Source organism: Oryctolagus cuniculus, chromosome 2 (genome assembly GCF_051225735.1).
Source record: "Oryctolagus cuniculus isolate XC-2025 breed Fujian yellow rabbit chromosome 2, ASM5122573v1, whole genome shotgun sequence".
In the NCBI taxonomy this organism is placed as follows: Eukaryota; Metazoa; Chordata; class Mammalia; order Lagomorpha; family Leporidae; genus Oryctolagus; species Oryctolagus cuniculus.
In genome coordinates this window covers 134,284,904-134,297,774 of record NC_142868.1, presented here as the reverse complement: position 1 = coordinate 134,297,774, position 12,871 = coordinate 134,284,904, and positions in this window count along the sequence as shown.

Here is a 12,871-nt window from a genome sequence, read left to right as displayed (position 1 = left end):
CAGCACTGAAAGAAAATTATAGACCAATATCCCTGATGAACATAGACGCAAAAATCCTCAATAAAATTCTCGCCAATAGAATACAACAACATATCAGAAAAATCATCCACCAGACCAAGTGGGATTTATCCCTGGTATGCAGGGATGGTTCAACATTCGCAAATCAATCAATGTGATTCACCACATTAACAGACTGCAGAAGAAAAACCATATGATTATCTCAATAGATGCAGAGAAAGCATTCGATAAAATTCAACACCCTTTCATGATGAAAACTCTAAGCAAATTGGGTATAGAAGGAACATTCCTCAATATAATCAAAGCAATCTATGAAAAACCCATGGCCAGCATCCTATTGAATGGGGAAAAGTTGGAAGCATTTCCACTGAGATCTGGCACCAGACAGGGATGCCCACTCTCACCACTGCTATTTAACATAGTTCTGGAAGTTTTAGCCAGAGCCATCAGACAAGAAAAAGAAATTAAAGGAATACAAATTGAGAAGGAAGAAGTCAAACTATCCCTCTTTGCAGACGATATGATTCTTTACTTAGAGGATGCAAAGAACTCTACTAAGAGACTATTGGAACTCATAGAAGAGTTGGCAAAGTGGCAGGAAATAAAATCAATGCACAGAAATCAACAACCTTTTGTATACACAAGCAATGCCATGGCTGAGAAAAACTGCTAAGATCAGTCCCATTCACAATAGCTACAAAAACAATCAAATACCTGGGAATAAATTTAACCAAGGATGTAAAAGATCTCTACGATGAGAATTACAAAATCTTAAAGAAAGAAATAGAAGAGGATACCAAAAAATGGAAAAATCTTCCATGCTCATGGATTGGAAGAATCAACATCATCAAAATGTTCATTCTCCCCAAAGCAATTTATAGATTCAATGCAATCCCAATCAAGATACCGAAGACATTCTTCTCAGATCTAGAAAAAATGATGCTGAAATTCATATGGAGGCACAACAGACCTCGAATAGCTAAAGCAATCTTGTACAACAAAAACAAAGCCGGAGGCATCACAATACCAGATTTCAGGACATACTACAGGGCAGTTGTAATCAAAACAGCATGGTACTGGTACAGAAACAGATGGATAGACGAATGGAACAGAATAGAAACACCAGAAATCAACCCAAACATCTACAGCCAACTCATATTTGATCAAAGATCTAAAACCAATTCCTGGAGCAAGGACAGTCTATTCAATAAATGGTGCTGGGAAAACTGGATTTCCACATGCAGAAGCATGAAGCAAGACCCCTACCTTACACCTTACACAAAAATCCACTCAACATGGATTAAAGACCTAAATCTACGATCTGACACCATCAAGTTATTAGAGAACATTGGAGAAACCCTTCAAGATATTGGCACAGGCAAAGAGTTTCTGGAAAAGACCCGGGAGGCACAGGCAGTCAAAGCCAAAATCAACTATTGGGATTGCATCAAATTGAGAAGTTTCTGTACTGCAAAAGAAACAGTCAGGAGAGTGAAGAAACAACCAACAGAATGGGAAAAAATATTTGCAAACTATGCAGCAGATAAAGGGTTAATAACCAGAATCTACAAAGAGATCAAGAAACTCCACAAAACAAAACAAAACAAACAACCCACTTAAGAGATGGGCCAAGGACCTCAATAGACATTTTTCAAAAGAGGAAATCCAAATGGCCAACAGGCACATGAAAAAATGTTCAAGGTCGCTAGCAATCAGGGAAATGCAAAACAAAACCACAATGAGGTTTCGCCTCACCCTGGTTAGAATGGCTCACATACAGAAATCTACCAACAACAGATGCTGGCGAGGATGTGGGGAAAAAGGGACACTAACCCACTGTTGGTGGGAATGCAAACTAGTCAAGCCACTATGGAAGTCAGTCTGGAGATTCCTCAGAAACCTGAATATAACCCTACCGTTCGACCCAGCCATCCCACTCCTTGGAATTTACCCAAAGGAATTTAAATTGGCAAACAAAAAAGCGGTCTGCACCCTAATGTTTATTGCAGCACAATTCACAATAGCCAAGACCTGGAACCAACCTAAATGCCCATCAACGGTAGACTGGATAAAGAAATTATGGGATATGTACTCTTTAGAAAACTATACCGCAGTAAAAAAAACAATGAAATCCAGTCATTTGCAACAAAATGGAGGAATCTGGAACACATCATGCTGAGTGAAATAAACCAGTCCCAAAGGGACAAAGATCATATGTTTTCCCTGATCGGTGACAACTGACTGAACACCAAAAAGGAAACCTGTTGAAGTGAAATGGACACTATGAGAAATGGTGACTTGATCAGCATAGCCCTGACTGCTAATGGACAACTTAATACATTATCCCTCTTAGTAGTTTTTTTCTCTGCTCTACTTAATATGACTGGTTTAATTCTGTAATTATCACACAGTTATTCTTAAGTGTTGAAAATTAACTGAAATGTGATCCCTGTTAAACATAAGAGTTTGAATAAGAGAGGGAAGAGATGTACAATTTGGGACATGCTCAAGATGACTTGCCCCAAATGGTAGAGTTAGAAACACAACAGGGGATTCCAATTCAATCCCATCAAGGTGGCATGTACCAATGCCATCTCACTAGTCCAAGTGATCAATTTCAGTTCACAATTGATCATAATGAAAGGACTAAGAGTCAAAGGGATCACATAAACAAGTCTAGTATCTGCTAATACTAACCGATAGAATAAATAAAGGGGAGAGCGATCCAACATGGGAAGCAAGATACACAGCAGACTCATAGAATGGCAGATGTCCTAAACAGCACTCTGGACTCAGAATCAGCCCTAAAGGCATTCGTATCCGGCTGAAAAGCCCATGAGAGTATTTCAGGCATGGAAAGCCAAGACACTCTCGCCAAAAAAAAAAAAAAAAAAAAGGACCTAAATGAAAGATCTCTGTGAATGAGATCCCAGTGGAAAGAACAGGTCTTCAAAGAAGGAGGTACCTTTCTCTGAAGGGAGGAGAGAACTTCCACTTTGACTATGACCTAGTCTAAATAAGATAAGACTCGGCGAACTCAAAAGGCTTCCATAGCCTTGGAAACTCATGACTGGTGCATAGGGAGATTACTGATGCCATAAACAGGAGTGTCAATTTGTAAAGTCAACAACAGGAGTCACTGTGCACTTACTCCTCATGTAGGATCTCTGTCCTTAATGTGCTATACATTGAGATTTAATGCTATAACGAGTACTCAAACAGTATTTTTCACTTTGTGTTTCTAAGTGGGTGCAAACTGATGAAATCTTTACTTAATGTATGCTAAAATGATCTTCTGTATATATAGAAAATTGAAAATGAATCTTGATATGAATGCAAGGGGAGAGAGAGTGGGGAAGGGGAGGGTTGCAGGTGGGAGGGAAGTCATCGGGTGGGGGAGCCAATGTAGTCCATAAGCTGTACTTTGGAAATCTATATTATTAAATAAAAGTTAAAAGAAATTGGAATGGGAAAGCAAGAGAATAAAGGGTAAGAACTGAGTAAGGAGAAAGGAGTGTGATCCCAGACTTGGAAATCCAATAGGAGAAAGATTTTTTAGGCTTAGTGATAGAAAAAGGGATGGGTGAAATGGCAGAACTATGAAACAGAATCTGAAGAAAGGACTAAAAAACAAGTACAGTTCCACTCAATTTGACCATGGCACAAGGCAGGTATGGCTAAACATGAAAAATATAAATAATTCTTTTTTGTGTCTGAGTGCCAATAAAGCTTCATTCTTTTTTCTTTTTCTTTTTTCCCCAGAAACCTTTTATTTAAGGTATACACACTTCAAGCATTTCCTAAATACTACTTTAAACACATAGTGATTCTTCCCATCATACCCGCCCTCCCACCTGCACTCCCACCCTTCCACCCCCACTCCCACCCTTCTTCCTCCTCCCACTCCTATTCCCATTCTTATGTTTTACTAAGATTTATTTCAATTTATTTCATAAACATGAAATTTACTCTACACTAAGTAAAGAGCTCAACAAATAGTATGAAAAAACAAACCAGTCCCTCAACAGTTGAGACAAGGGCTGTTCAAAGTCATTGCATCTCGAAGTGTCAATTTACGTCTACAGATGACCTTTAGGTGCTCTATTAGTTACCACAGATCAGAAAGAACATATGTTAGTTGTTCTTTTGTTCTCACTTATTTCACTAAATAATATGTTTTCCAACTACACCCATTTTGTTTCAAATGACAGGACCTTATTTTTTATTTTTTTTTTGGACAGCCAGAGTTAGTTTGAGAGAGACAGAGACAGAGAGAAACGTCTTCCTTCCATGGGTTCATCGCCAAAATGGATGCTATGGCCAGTGTCCTGCGGATGGCTCGCCGCACTGATTCAAAGCCAGGAGCAAGGTGCTTCCTCCTGGTCTCCCATGCGGGTGCAGGGCCCAAGGACCTGGGCCGTCCTCCACTGCCTTCCCAGGCCACAGCAGAGAGCTGGACTGGAAGAGGAACAACCGGGACAGAATCTGGTGCCCCAACTAGGACTAGAAGCCAAGGTGCCGGCGCCACAGGTGGAGGATTAGCCTAGTGAGCCATGGAGCCGCCAGGACCTTATGTTTTAACCACTGTGTAGTATTCCATGGTATACATATCCCATAATTTCTTTATCCAGTCTTCAGTTGAGAGCATTTGGGTTGATTCCATATCTTAGCTGTTGTGAATTGAGCCTCAATAAACACAGAAGTACAGATAATTCTTTCCTATGCTGATTTCATTTTCCTTGGGTAAATTCCAAGGAGTAGGATGGCTGGGTCATATGGTAGGTCTACATTCAGATTTCTGAGGTATCTCCATACTGTCTTCCAAAATGACTGCACCATTTTACATTCCCACCAACAGTGGATTAGGATACCATTTTCCCCATATCCTTGCCAGCATTTATTTTCTGTTGATTTCTGTACAAAAGACATTTTAATGCAGTGAGGTAAAACCTCACTGTGGTTTTGGTTTTCATTTCCCTGAGGGCTAGTGAACCTGAGCATTTTTTCACGTGTCTGCTGGCCCTTTGGATTTCTTCTTCAGAAAAATGTCTGTTTAAGTCCTTTGCTTATTTCTTAACTGGTTGTTGTATTGTTGTTGAGTTTCTTGAGTTATTTATTTATTCTGGATTTAATCCTTTATCAGGTGCATAGTTGGCAGGTAATTTCTCCCATTCTGTAGGTGGCCTCTTCACCTTGCTGAGTGTTTCTTTTGCAGTGGAGAAGCTTCTCAATTTCATGTAGTCCCATTTGTCAATATCGGGTCTGACTGCCTGTGTCTCTGGAGTCTTCCCCCAAGAACTCTTTACCTATGCCTATGTCTTACAGGGTTTCCACCCATGTTTTCTAACAATTCAATAGTATCAGATTGTAGATTATGTATTGGATTCATTTTGAGTGGATATTTGTGTAAAGTGTAAAGTAGGGGTCTTGCTTCATACTTCTGCATGCAGAAATCCACTTTTCCTAGCACCATTTGTTGAAGACACTGTACTTTATTCAGGATTGATTTCAGGTCCTTTGTCAAATATAAGTTTGTTGTAGATGTGTGGGTTGATTTCTGCAGTTTCTATTCTATTCCATTGGTCTACCCACTTGTTTTTGTACCAGTACCAGACTGTTTGGATTGTTACTCCCCTGTAGTGTGTCTTGAAATTTGGTATTGTGATGCCTTTGGCTTTGTTTTTGTTGCTTAAGATGTTTCTGCTATCCAGGGTCTCCTGTGTTTCCATATGAATTTCAGAATCATTTCTTTCTAGATCTGAGAAGAATGTCCTTGGTATTTTGATTGATATCGCATTAAATCTGTAAATTGCTTTTGTTAGTATGGACATTTTGATATTGATTCTTCCAATCCATGAACATGGAAGATTTTCCCAGTTTTTAAATGTCTTCTATTCATTTATTTGATGTTTTGTAATTCTCATCATAGAGATCCTTGATGTCCTCGGTTAAGTTTATTCCAAGGTATTTCATTTTGTTTGCAGTTATTGTGAATGGGATTAATCTTAGAAGTTCTTTCTCAGCTGTGGCATTGTCTTTGTATATAGAAAGGCTATTGATTTTTGTGTGTTGATTTTATAACCCGCCACTTTCCCAAACTCTTTTATGAGTTCCAATAGCCTCTTAGTGGAGTCTTTTGGATCCCCTATATACACGACCATATCATCCGCAAATAGGGATAGTTTGATTTCCTCCTTCCCTATTTGTATCCCTTTGATTTTTTTCTCTTGCCTAATGGCTCTGGCTAAAACTTCCAGGATTACATTGAATAGCAATGGTGAGAGTGGGCATCTTTGCTGGTTCTGGATATTAGTGAGAATGCTTCCACCTTTTCCTCATTCAATAGGATGTTGGGCATGGGTTTGTTATAAATTTCCCTGATTGTGTTGAGGACTGTTTCTTCTACACCCAATTTGCTTGAATCTTTCATCATGAAAGATGTTGTATTTTATCAAATGCTTTCTCTGCATCTGTTGAGATCATCATGGTTTCTGTTCTTCACTTTGTTAATGTGATGTGTCACACTGATTAATTTGTGAAGGTTGAACCATCCCTGCATACCAGAGACAAATCCCACTTGGTCCAGGTGAATGATCTTTCTGATGTGTTGTTGGATTTGATGAGCTAGTATTTTGCTGAGGAGTTTTGCATCTATGTTCATCAGGGAACTTGGTCTCTAGTTCTCTTCCTCTGTTGTATCTTTTTCAGGTTTAGGAATTAAGGTGATGCTGGATGCATAGAAGGAGTTTGGGAGGATTCCCTCCCTTTCAATTATTTTGAATAGCTTGAGAGGAATTGGTGTTAGTTCTTCAAATGTCTGGTAGAACTCAGCCCTGAAGCCATCTGGTTCTGAGCTTTTCTTAGTTGGGAGTGTCTTTTTTACTGATTAAATTTCCATCTTCATTATTGGTGTGTTTAGGTTTTCTATGTCTTCATGGATTAATTTAGGTAGGTTGTATGTGTCCAGAAGTCTATTCATTTCTTCTAAGTTTCCCAATTTGTTGGCATACAGCTCGTTGTAGTAATTTGTGGTTCTTCTTTTTATTTTTGTGGTATCTGTTGTAACATTTCCTTTTTAATCTCTAATTTTATTGATTTGAGTCATCTCCCTCTTGTTTTGGCTAGTTGGGACAATGGTATGTCAATTTTGTTTATTTTTGCAAAACACCAGCTCTTTGTTTCACTGATCTTTTCTATTTTTTTTGTTTCAATTTTGTTTCTTTCTCCTCTAATTTTAATTCTTTCTTTTCTCCTACTAATTTTGGGTTTGGTTTGCTGTTGTTTTTCTAGGTCCTTGAGATACATTGATAGCTCATTTAGGCACCAACTGCTATAAACTTTCCTCTTCACACTGCTTTTGCTATATCTCATAAGTTTTGATATGTTGCATGGTTGTCTTCATTCATTTCCAGAATTTTTTTTTATTTCTCTTTTGATTTCTTCTATGACTCACTGCTCATTAAGGAACATGTTGTTCAGTCTCCATGTGTTTTCACACGTTCTAGAGATTCTTGAGTTGTTGATTCCCGTTTCAACCCATTGTGGTCAGAGAAGGTGCATGGTATGATTTTATTTTTCTGAATTTGCTGAGATTTGCTTTATGGCCTGGCAGGTGGTCTATCCTAGTACATACACTGGTGAGAAGAATGTGTACTCTACAACTGTAGGATGAAAAACTCTGTAGATATCCATTACATACATTTGCTCTCTAGTATAGGTTAACACTATTGTTTTCTTGATGATTTTCTGTCTGGTTGATCTAGTGCTGAAACTGGGGTACTGAAGTCACCCATTACTACTGTATTGAAGTCTATGTTTCCCTTTAGATACATTAACATTTCATTCTTTTAAACAGTGGCGTGTCGTGTAATTAGGTGAATATATATTTATTATAGTCACATCTTCCTGTTTAACTTGTCACTAGTCATTACATTCCCTTCTTTGCCTCTTTAACAATTTTTTCCTATTTTGTCTGACATTAGGATGGCTGCACCAGCTCTTTTTTGGTTTCTATTGGCATAGAATATCTTCTTCCATTTTTTCACTTTCAGACTGTGTGTATCTTTGCTGGTGAGATGTGTTTCTTGTAGGCAGAAAACAGATGGGCCTTGTCTTTTTAATCCATTCAGCCAGTCTGTATCTTTTAACTGGAGAGTTGAGGCCATTTACATTCAAGGTGACTACTGATAAGTAATGACCTGGCCCTGCCATCTTTCCATTAATAATCTTGTTGTTTACTTTGGATTTCCTTTGTATTTTACTGGGAGATTTTCTGCCTTGACCTTCTTTCATAGTGATGACCATGCTTCTGTTATTCTGTATGTAGCATATCCTTAAGCATCTTTTTAAGGCTGGACAAGTGGTGGCAAATTCTTTCAGTTTCTGTTTGTTATGGAAGGTCTTTATTTCACCTTCATTTTTAAATGACAGCTGCACAGGGTACAGTATTCTGGGTTGACAGTTTTTTCACTAAAGACTTGGGATACATCTGGCCATTCTCACCTGGCCTATAAGGTTTCTGATGAGAAGTCAGCTGAAAGTGTAATTGGAGAGCCTTTGAAAGTAATCTGGTGTTTCTCTCATGCACATTTGAGAATCTTTTCTTTATATTTTACTGTGAAGAGTTTGATTACAATGTGTCGTGGTGAAGATCTTTTCTGGTCATGTTTATTAGGAGTTCGGTGTGCTTCCTGTACTTGGATGTCCCTTTCTTTGTACAAATCAGGCAAGTTTTCGGTAATTATTTCACTAAAAAGACTATCTAGTCCATTTTCTCTTCCCACAGCTTCAGGAACTCCTCACGTCCCTATGTTGGGTTGTTTCATAGTATCCCATAAACCTCCAACACTGTTTTTTAGTTTTCTAATTTCTTCCTCTTTTTTTTTTTTTTAGGTCGGTCTGACTATAATTTCCAGTGATTTGTCTTCTAACTCAGATATTCTTTCTGTCTCGCCGAGTCTATGAAGGCTTCCAACCGCATTTTTAATTTGACTTATTGAATTCTAAATACCAATATTTCACTTTGATTTCTCTTTAAAAATCTCAATTTTCTTGGGAAGACATTTCATTCATGTCTTGTATGGATTTCTTTAATTCACGGATTTGCTTCTGATTACTTTTAAGCAATCCTATGATCAATTGTTTGAATTCCATTTCTGGCATTTCTTCAGTCTCTTCATCTTCACATTCTAGTTTTCAAGTGTTGTTGTGTTCCTCTGAGGGCATCATGTTGTCTTCCTTATTCTTGTTTCTTGGATTTCTGCATTTACTTTTAGGCATTTGGTAAGATGTTTTTTTTTTTCTTGTCCCTGCGATGGGTTTTATCATTGGACTATTCCTCTATGGCTTGGTAGAGTGTCTGCTCTTTCAGTGAATACCCAGAGGCATGTGCTGGGTGTGGTCAGAGAGCTCTGTTCAGTGCTCCAGGATGAGGGGAGTGTCCAAGGTAAAGCCCAAGTTGGGAATAGTAAATCTTTTAAAAAAATTTTTAATCAGAGGGGGGAGTTTGACCAGCTCTGTTGGCCTAGTCTCACATTCACCTCCTCTCCTCCAAGGAGACCAATGTCCAGGCACTAGCCCCAGGTGCTACCAATAATCATCCACACTGCCACAAGAACCATTCAAAGGACCCATGCAGTCCTCAGTGTGAGCATAGAACCCGCAGCCAAGCAATCAGGGAGCTGCCCACAGTGACTGCTTTGAGACCCAACCACACCTTGTGCCCCTCTATGCAGCCACAGTGTTTTCACAGTCCATCCAGCACTCAAGGCTCCCACAGTCATGAGCCCCTGTCAATTCTCCCAGCAGACTCAGGACTCTCCTTTCAGCAGGTTGCTGGGTGCACAGACACAGGCTGGCGCAGCTGTTATGTATGTCCAAAATGGAGCCCACCTTCTCTCAGTTTCAGGTTGCTAGTGCTGGATGGTGGTGAGAGAAACGTGTCCCTTTTTTCCCTCTAGGTATGCAGGTACACTTTCCCCCACTGGGCTCCAAGCCAGACTCATGCCAGGCTCTTCCCACAGCTTTATTGCCAATGGCTTGGGCTGCTGCTGTCTGTTCTCACCTTACTCTCAAAGCTAGTACTATTTTTTGAAAATACACCTTGTTTCTCACAGTATAGAAGTCACTATTTACTCAATACCTATGTACCAGCACAGTGCAGTGCCCTACCTCCGTTTACCTACATAACAACACAAGGCCAGGTTCAATTTTACTTTTTCCACTGAGGGAGAGTAATGGCTGGGTCACCGTTGCATGCCAGGAGCACAGTCTCAACTGAGGCACGGGGGCTGTGGGGTTGTTGGTGTTTGCAAGTGCCTGTAGGTGGCCAACCTGGCTTCTGGGGAACAGCATCCCAGCTGGATGACATCAGACTTCCAGAGGTGCCAAATATGAAGTTGAAAGGCCTGCCAGGGCTTCCTCCAACTTGGACCCGTGCTTCCATGTTGACCCATCACCATTAAAGGATGCCAGGTTTGGGGAGGCCATTTCACAGGGTGAAGGTGCGTGCACACGAGGTCAGCCCAGAGCTGCATCATGCAGGCACCCTCAGGATCAGGAACAGGAACAGGAACAGGAACAGGAACAGGAAGGAGCACTCCTGGTGCAGCCTCAAGGCACGTGGGGAGGAGAATGGGACCAATGGAAGAAATCGGGCAAGGAACGGGAATGGTGATAGGGGGGTTGGTCACCATGGCAAAATCAGTCACTGACATTTTTTGAAATGTTTTTAATTAATATAATAACAAAGTTCACCACTTATAAGTTTGTAATTCATGCCATTTAGTAAACTCATAGGTCGGGCAACCAACTTGACTGTCCATTTCATAACATTTTGGTCATCTGAAAAATAAACCCTGTATGCATTAGCAATCAATCCCCATTCCCTCTGCCATCTGACCCCATCGAAATCTCTATGAATTTGCCTTTCTGGATATTTCAGAGAAACTGAACCATACAGTATATGGCCTTAAGTATCTGGGTTCTCTCACTTCACAAATTTTCAAAGCACATCAATATTCTGGGGTATGTACTACATTTCCTTCCATGACTGCCTAGTATTCTATTGTAAAAACTAACAAAATGCTGCAATAGTTAAGGAGCCTTTGAAAAATAATGCATAAACTGACAGTCTTCTGGTTTAGTGGGTAAGCTGCTGCTTACAATGCCAGTATTCAGTATCTGAGTGCTGGCCCAAGCCTGAATGCTGCTCCTTGCTAATACACCTAGGAAAGCAGAAGATGGGCCAAATTCTTGGGCCCTGCCACCTATGTGGGACAGACAGATACAATGGTTGCTCCTGACTTCATTCAGCCCATCCCCCTACCTGGTTCTTCTTAGGTTTTTAAGATTTATTTACTTATTTGAAAGGCAGAGTGACAGAGAGGCAGAGAGGGAGGGAGGAAATAGGGAGGGAGAAGGAGAGAGAGAGGGAGAGGAACAGAGAGAGATAGAGAGAGAATGAGTGTTAGTCTTCCATTTGCTGTTTCACTCCCCAAAAGGCCACAGTGGTCAGAGTTGGGGTGATCTGAAGAAGAGCCAGGAGATTCTTCCACGTCTCCCAGATGGGTGCAGGGGCCCAAGGACTTGGGCCATTTTCTACTGCATTCCCAGGCCATAGCAGAGAGCTGGATTGGAAGTGGAGCAGCCGGTACTCGAACCAGCACCCGAATAGGATGCAAGCACTGCAGGTGGTGGCTTTACCTGCTACGTGAAAAGGCTTTACCTGTTCACACCATTTATCAACCAGAGGATGGAAGTTAACTCACTGTTACCCTTACTCGCTCTATCGCTGTCTTTCTCCCTCTCTTTCTCTCTGCAGCTCTGCCTTTTAATAAATATCTGAGCTAGGATTATGAAAATATGTTTTATATCGTACAATGTTGGATTCCTTAAAAATATGAAAAGGAAAAAATGAACAAGTAGAAAACTCAAAACCTTTAAAAGCAATCTGTGACATAAATGAGATAATACGACAAAATAATACAGGAAAATACGATTATGCTCCAGGTACGGAATTCATGGCAGCCTCTACACTCTATAGCTACATTTCATTATTTTTAGAGATGAGTCTACTAGTACACCAAATTCTACATGGTACAAATTTTAAATGCTTGTTTATTTTCCTCTTAAATAAAAGGCAGAGCAAGAGATAGAGAAATCCAGAGAGATCATCTATGCTCTGGTTTGCTCCAAAATATTTGCAACAGCCAGGGCTGGGCCACACTGAAGCCAGGAGCCTAGAGGTCCATGATTCTCTAGTGGTGGTTGGTATACTAGGGGAGGAGACCACAGTTCAGCCAGGCTGCATTAATTTGTTGGAGAAGAGGGAAGGTATGCTAAATGCCTTTCATGTAGAAAGGAACAGGATGCCAGCATGTCTTCATGGCTCAAAGAACCAGAGGTGGAAAACCATGGGCAAAAGAATCACTACCAAGGGGCCAGCGCTGTGGCGCATCAGGTTGAAGCCCTGACCTGCAGCACTGGCATTCCATATGGGCGCCGGTTCCAGTCCCAGCTGCTCCTCTTCTGAGTGCTTTCTGCTATGGTCTGGGCCCCTGCAGCCACGTGGAAGACATGGAAGAAAATCCTGGATCCTGGCTTAGGATCAGTGCAGCTCCGGCCATTGCGGCCATCTGTGGAGTGAAGCAGCATATGGATGACCTCTGTCTATGTCTCTACCTCGCTTTGTAACTCTGTCTTTCAAATAAATAAAATGAATCTTAAAAAAAAAGAACCACTAGCTAGCAGTCAAAGTATCATCCTACTCTCCAGTGTTTGCTTCCAAAACAAGACCACTGCTTCTGCAAAGTGACGGCAAGTAACGTCCATCAGTGTAAGAACACAAGATTGA